Below are 7,850 nucleotides of genomic sequence, written 5' to 3'. Positions count from 1 at the left end.
TCATTTCTGTTAATAATTGTTTTATATAACTGGGCGCTCTGGAGTTTGGTGTGTATATATTTAAGATAGTTATCTCTTCCTCTTGGAGTTTTCCCCTAATGAGTATGTAGTGACCTTCTTTATCCTTTATGGTCATTGTTGGTTTAAAGTTCACATTGTCTGCAAACAGAATGGCTACTCCTGCCTTTTTTTGGATTCCTGCTGCATGAAGAATTGTTTTCCATCCTTTGACTTTCAGTCTGTGAGTATCCTTCTGGGTTAGATGGGTTTCCTGTAAACAGCATATGGTTGGATTTTGTTTCTTGATCCATTCTGCTAGTCTGTTTCTTTTGGTTGGTGCATTGAGACCATTTACATTAATGGTTATTACTGTGAAATGTTGGTTAATTGTAGGAATCTTATCTCTCTGCTGTTGCATCTTTATCTTTCTGTTCTGTTTAATTATTTGCTTTGCTTAGTGGTTTTTTCCTTTGTGTATCTAAACTGTCTTTCAATATTTTTTGCAGGGTTGGTTTGGTGTTCATGAAGTTCTTCAGCTGTTCTTTGTCATGGAAGTATCGTATTTCACCATCTATTTTAAATGATAGTTTTGCAGGATATATCAGTCTAGGTTGGAAATCATTTTGCTTTAGGATCTGGAATACTTCACTCCATGCTCTTCTTGACTTTATTGTTTGTGATGAGAGGTCTGCTGTGATTCTGATAGGTTTTCCTTTATAAGTGATCTGTCTTTTCTCTCTGATAGCTTTTAATAATCTATTCTTGTGTTGGATTTCTGGGATGGTGATTATTATATGTCTGGGTATAGTTTTATTTTGGTTATGACTATTTGGAGTTCTATATGCTTCACTGATCCTGATGTCAGTTTCTGATCTCCTGCTTGGGAAGTTTTCAGCTATTGCTTCTCTAAATATCCTCTTGATATCCTTTACGTTGTCTCCTTCTTTTTCATTAATCCCTATCATTCTTATGTTATTCTTCTTTGCATCATCTTGCAGTTGTTGAATTGTTGTTTCCTGATTCCTTGTTATTTTTAAAAGATCTTTCCTTTTCTGTTCACTAGCTGCAATCCTGTCTTCAAGGTCTGAAATTCTATCTTCACTTTCATTAAGGTGGTTTTTACAACTTTCAGTGGAGTTTTTTATTTCCTGTATATCTCTGTGCATCTGCATTATGTATTCTTTTTGTTTCTTATATTGCTCGTCTAGGGATTCTATCTTTTTGTTTAGTTCCTCCAATTTTTTATCTGTGTTTTCTTTAGATATATTTCAAATCTCTTTCATTTCTTTTATCATTTCTTCTTTTATCTGGGATATTATTTCGAGTTTGAATTTCTTTAAAGCTCCCTGGAGTTGCTTGTCAACTTCAGTAGCTATTGTGTCTGATATATGAGGAGGATGGGATATATTTTCTTCTAAATACATTCCTCCTAGGGTTTCCTGAGATGGGCTGGAGGTTTGAGGTTGTAATTTGGTCTTTCGTTTTGTCATTTTCCTATATTTCTGTGTTTCAAGTGTTATTTGAAAGCTTCCTCAGGATCTGTTGAAAATCCCCTTCTATGTTTGCAGCTACTGAGACTCTGGCACCACTCTACCCCAGGCCATTGGGCCTGCAGAACCAATGGCCCTCCTCTGCTTGTTCAGAACTCCGCGGTTCCAGACAAGCTGGGCCTCAGGGACACTGTGCGTCCACCTGCCCCTTGGTAGATCCACAGCTCTTGAATCGCAGCCGGGTTAGGGTACTCACCACAGGTCGCAGTGCCTCAGGAGCATGTGATCCCTCCCTGCTTGCAGAGATATCCACAGTCCTCCAGACAAAGGAAGGGCCTTCTGCAGGCACTCCGGATCCGCCCAGCTCCTCCTCTGCACACTGATGGCTAGGCGCGGCTGGGCACAGGCCGAGGTGCCTCAGGAACCTGGGATCCCTCCCTGCTTGCAGAAATATTCACTCCTCCAGACAAAGGAAGGGGCTTCTGCAGGCACTCCAGATCCGCCCAGCTCCTCCTCTGCACGCTGATGGCTAGGCGTGGCTGGGCACAGGCTGAGGTGCCTCAGGAACCGGGATCCCTCCCTGCTTGCAGAAATATTCACTCCTCCAGACAAAGGAAGGGCCTTCTGCAGGCACTCTGGATCCACCCAGCTCCTCCTCTCATTTTACCTTTTTTAATAAAAAATCATTACAGTGAAAGCTATCTTACCATTAACTCCCATCAAAAGCCTCCCCCTCGCTTCCAATCCCATCATTTTTGACACTTTCTGAAGCAGCTCTGGATGAACCCTTTCTTGAGTGTCGTTACCAGGTGTGATCAAATCAGGGTGGATGCTGCTACTGTTGCTTCTGCCAACAGAAAGGCAAGCTTATGACAGCATCACTGATGGCCATCGCTGATGGGTCACCGGACCTGGTCCCATGAGACCCTTAGCTCTTTCCCAAAGTGCAAGTGACCATGAAGGTATTTTTCAGACTGCCATGGCAGTGTAACTAAAGACACTACCGAAAGAGGGCTACCAGCACTGCATCAGAAGGTAGCAAGAATGATGACTAAATGTGTTTCAAGAGTAATTGGAGGGCAATTGAGAGTCGTATCTTTCAATGTCATAAATTTTTAAAAATGTAAACATTCCCTGTAGCTTTCAATCACATCTCACATTCATCTCTCTCAGTACGGAGACCTCTCTTATCCTGCCTAGACTGGTGCCCAGCTTGCATCTGGAGTGCTGTGGTAACTGGCCCCAGTTGGTGCTCTTGGATACTGGTCTTGGATACTGGTCAGTTACCCTTTGAGGCATCGCAGATGCTGGTTTCTTCTTTCCTGCCATGTGCATCCACCATGATGTGCCACCTACCACAGATCCAGAGCCATGGTGTCAGTCTGTCATAGACTGAAGCCTTTGAAAGTGGAAGCCCAAATAAATCTCTTCTCTTGACATAGATTGATGATCTCAAATGTGTGTAACAGTGATGGAAATTTCACCGACACCGCATAGATCTTCCAAACATAATTGGAACCAATAAAACCCTGTTTAATTTCACCAAGTATACTTTGAATACATTAGGGTGCAGGAATTGATCAGGAACCCATACCTTGGATGGGCATGTGGTCTCAGAAAAAGGATCATTGGTCTTGGAATCTGGGTTTAATTTTGGCATTATCTTGATCCTATTCTCTGCAGATTTCACTCTATCTAGGCATCTGTTTTCTCACCTACCAAATGGAGTAGGTAGGTAGTTTGAGGGTTAAACGTGAGTTCACAGAAAATTCTTAGAATAGTCTGATCTATAATACAAGCAAAGGTCACTACTGGGACCAGGGTGATTCTGCTGATGATAATAACTGAGGCTTGGGCTGGGGATTTAGCTCAGCAGCATAAGTGCCTGCCTGGCAAGCATGAGGTGTAAGTTTGACCCCTGGTACAAAAAATAATAATTGAGCCTTGGGTTATGAATTTACTGTACTATGTAGAAATATTGTCCTGTATCAGTTGTGTGTCTTTCATGAATTGTGATAAATGGTCGTAATATATTATCTACTTAAATCCTCACTACAGCCATTAACATTGATGATATTCTCCTGGTTTCACAGATGAGAAACTGTAAAATGAGAAACTGAGTCTCCGAGAATTTGTGTAACTTTCATAAGTCTCAGAACCAGCAAACAGTAGAGCCAAGATCCAATCCCAGCCCGGAATCTCTTTACTAAGTTACTGAGAGAGCAGCTCACACTATTCACAATTCGAGATGCTGTCCCTATCATTAGAGACTTATTGAGGATAACACACCCACAGATCATGTTCCCCAGCACTGTCCATTGCTACAGAGACTCTCCATCACTCTCTGTCCTGCAGAGACTCTCCATCACTCTCTGTCCTAAACTGTATTCTTAACAGCTCGATATTAAATATTACTCAATATTATTTGATATTAAAGTATGTGTGTATATCTGCCCCATAGAATGTGTTTTACCGTCTTCTAACTACAGTGTCTCTGTGCATGTAGCCCAGCTGACCCAGAACAGGCTCACAACTGAGAACTGTTGGATGCGCACTTTGTACCTCCTCCGTGCTAGGGAATATGTTAGAGACTACACATTCAACCGTCACCAACACAGGCTGTGTCTTTGTGTTTTGCTGAAGCTTGGAGTAAGTTATTTAAAGGTTACATCCATTCATTTCATTCCTCCCCTTTCAACAAAATATATATCAGCACTCCCGGCAGCACTCGCCCCATGCTGAGCTGTGCTGAGCTTGTGTGCCCACCCAGCTGCCTTTCCCATCAGACTGCAGCCAGGGGATGTGGCGGATTCATCTCTGTGCACCCTCTGTATGCTGCTGATCCTGGTTTCTGAATCAGTGGGAAGGTGGAGGCCAAGCCCCTGGCAAGATCTCTGCCTGCAGTTCCTTCCACTGGGAGGCCGGTTTACAAGATGCTTTCTCCGGCACTGCACCCCGCATCTTAAAGTTCCACGTCCTACCGACATCCCCCTACTGGAGACTATGTTTCTTACACATGAACCTCTGGGGGACATGAACCATATCCATATAACCATGGTACCGCCTGATTTAAAGATGTAACCAAGCACTTCCTGGTGCACCACCAAGGTTAATCATTTGCGTGCATCCGTCGCCGATTGATTTTCGGTGGCCTAACCATTTACTGGATTACTTCCCATCTGCCCTTTGCTGAATGTCAGCCTTGTGGTTGAAAGTTGGAACTCTCCTGTCTTCACCATCGCGTCCTGATCACCTACACTAACCCATAGTGTGTGGAAGCAACACATCCAGCCTTCTTCAGCTGAAAGGCAGCAGTTGATGAGTGGCAAGGGGCTATCTTTGCCTGCTTTGTGACTCTAGGCAAAGCACTTTCGAGAGACTCTGGCCACAGAGTGGGAATCACGATACCTGGAGCCAGGCAGAGTGCTTGCTCAGGCATTTCCATGAGGCCTCTAGGAAGCCCCTTCCAGGGTGAGAGTTCGGCGAGCTTATCCTGGTATGGATTTCAGCTCTTTGGATAAGAATGAGTTGGGCTAGGGGTGACTTACAGTTGTTAGTCTCATGGGAAATTGATATATAAGTCAGACATGATACTAATTTTTCTTGTGAAAAATATAATTAATAAGAAATATCAGAGTACAGATTGGTTTGACCAGTGTTCTGGAAACAAAGTGGTAATAAGAAGGCCGCCAGGGGATTATGGAATGGGAAAACAAAATGTGAGTTAACTGGTGTAGTAGCCATTTCTAGGACCTGGGTTGGAGGGTCCTCAAGTTTCATCACAATTGGTCCTTTGGGCAATACTTTTTGATATTTTGAGCTTATCTTTGGCTTTCACCACTAACTGCCATCCCTTATGAGTAACAGAGCCTGCCTGGACTATGCCAGCTTCATTACACCTTCAGCTCAAGAGAACTTCCTGTTTTCTTCTGGCTCCCTGAGGATTCTGGGTAGTGAGTGACATGAGAGTTATCAATTAGATCATACTAATCCTTGCTGTCTAGCTCTGCTCAACACTTCTGGTTTGAGCATATGACAAGGCTGGCCAATCAGAGCAACTCATTCTTCTGGGCCATTGTGAGGCAGGATACACATGACTGGATAGAACGAATCAGAATCTCCCTGAGGCTGATGTTTGGAATCAAAGGTGATAGACTGTTTATAGAGCTGACCAAGGTAATTCCACAAGCCCCATTGTGTTGAGACTTGAGATGCCTCCCATCAAGAGCTGGAATTTCTTTCCTTGCCTTTGAACTTGGGCTGGTCCATTATGTGGTTTGAGCAACTGAAGAGATGTTGTATGAATTCTGAGCCCCAGCCTGGAGACATCTTGCAGAAGTTGTTCCCATTCCCTTAGTACCCTGTTGCCTTGTAAGCAGGTTGGGACTGCTAGAGGCAAAAACAGTTGATGTAGAAAGAGATCGTAATTGAGGAAAAACATTCTAGCTGTTCTAGTTGCCTATTGAAAGCTCCTGACATGCAAATGGAACCACCATGAGACTAATCTCCCTAAAATCCTATCACCTGACCACAAATGCCTAACCAAATCTAGCAGATAGCATGTGAATCCAAAAGCTGTCCAGTTGAGCCCCATCTGAGCCACAAAGTTATGAGAAGGAAATGGTGGCTGTCACTGGCTGTGATCCTAGCACTCAGGAGGCTGAGGCAGGAGGACTGCAGTGAGACTGAGGCCAGCTTGGGCCAAATAATTCAAGGCCAGCCTGAACTACATAGCAAGACAAGCAAACAAAAAATGCTGTTTGTCAAGCCACTAAGTTTCACGGTATTCTGGTTCACAGCAATGTATTAGAGACATATGGGGAAAAAGAGTTGTTTTCCCCACTGGATACCATGCTGAGAAGATGGGGCTACAGGAGCCTGCTGTTAAGAAATTCTGCCTAAAGAATAAAACCAAGCAGAAACAAGCAGCACTACAAAACAAGAGACAGAATTAGAACCAGAAATAATATTGTCTGAGTTCCTACATCCATCCAGGTCATAGCTGTTAAACATAAGCTTCACAAGACTTCCAAGATAAGCAAGTGAAAAAAAATTTTTTTAAAAGCTAATATGTTCTTTCTGCAACAGAAGGAGTCCTAACTGAGATTTATGTATTTTTTGAGTCTGTTATTATATGCAGTCATATTTTGGCCAAGTTTTACTATACTGGTGACCTCTATTACCTTTAAAGTTAGTTTATAGCTCTTTCAATAAGTCCTGGCTTACAAAATTCTTATTGACAAATTAGCTTTTTCATTCAGAAGCCCTTTATTCCACATTTGCTATGTGCAGGGAATTGTGGTAATTGCTAAAGATTTAGCAAATAATATGACAAGCCCAGTGTCCTACTCTCCTTTCTAAGTTATCTCATTAGAGTCATGTTAAATTCCAGGAGAAACAGAAATGAGAATTATCAAATCCTGTGCATGCTATCACACTGTCTTGGCAAAGGCATCATGTCTGCAGCAGCAGCGAGCCTGTCTCCAGCACTTTTCATATGGGAGATGAAACTGTCAGCCCCTTCTGTTTCTGTCTTTCAATATATCCTCCTTAAATACACTTTATTCCGCACCTGCACCTCAAATGCATGCAACAGTCCCAGTTTTCCAAACGTGGAGACAGTGAGGAATGGAGAAGCACCTCATTTTTAGGATGTTCTAAATTCAGGAGGCCCACAGTCATGGAACCACTGGAGGTCTGGAACCTGACACACTTCTGAAATACTGCCTCTGTCCTTACCACCTGCACCTCCTGTGGAGAACCCAAGTTCTTTTATTTTTTCTTTTGCCTTTATTACTTTGAAGTCCCAGTTCTCTGCTGAGATAAACGACAAACCCCAAGTACTGTGATTTAATGGGAGGAAATTGACTTGACTTAATGTACAAATTTGCCAAGGGAAGGAAATCTGATAAGGATAATTACATCCACACGGAAGTGTAAATTACAGCAAGTGTCTAAAACAGTGAGCAGCTGCGGTATCCCTGTCACTCGAGGCCACCTCTGCTGTCTGGGGTTTGCAGCCAGCTGACGAGTATTCAGTGGAAGAGGGAGGAGAAGGCTGGTGATGATGACCTGACCTCCCACAGCTTCATCACATGTTCAATTAAGAGGCAATGCCAGGACAAAGTGTTTTCTGCATGGGCCTATGCTCAGCCACAGACAGAAGATGTGGGGGCAAATTTGCTTCCAGGAAGATTTCATATTTCTCAGTGTAGACTGAAATCACTGGCCAGTGTCATGCCCCATGTTCATCCCCACAGCCACCTTGGTTGGTTCTGCCAATAGTTAGTCAAGCCCTGAATGTGCCATCTGTGTGTTCATTCCTGTGTCTTCCACCGTTTGTTTTAAATTTCTCCTCTT

Source organism: Cavia porcellus, unplaced genomic scaffold (genome assembly GCF_034190915.1).
Source record: "Cavia porcellus strain 051 isolate PalLab524CR breed Dunkin Hartley unplaced genomic scaffold, mCavPor4.1 scaffold_18, whole genome shotgun sequence".
NCBI classification, from domain to species: domain Eukaryota; kingdom Metazoa; phylum Chordata; class Mammalia; order Rodentia; family Caviidae; genus Cavia; species Cavia porcellus.
The sequence above is the reverse complement of the archived record's forward strand: the minus strand, read 5'-3'. Positions refer to the sequence as shown.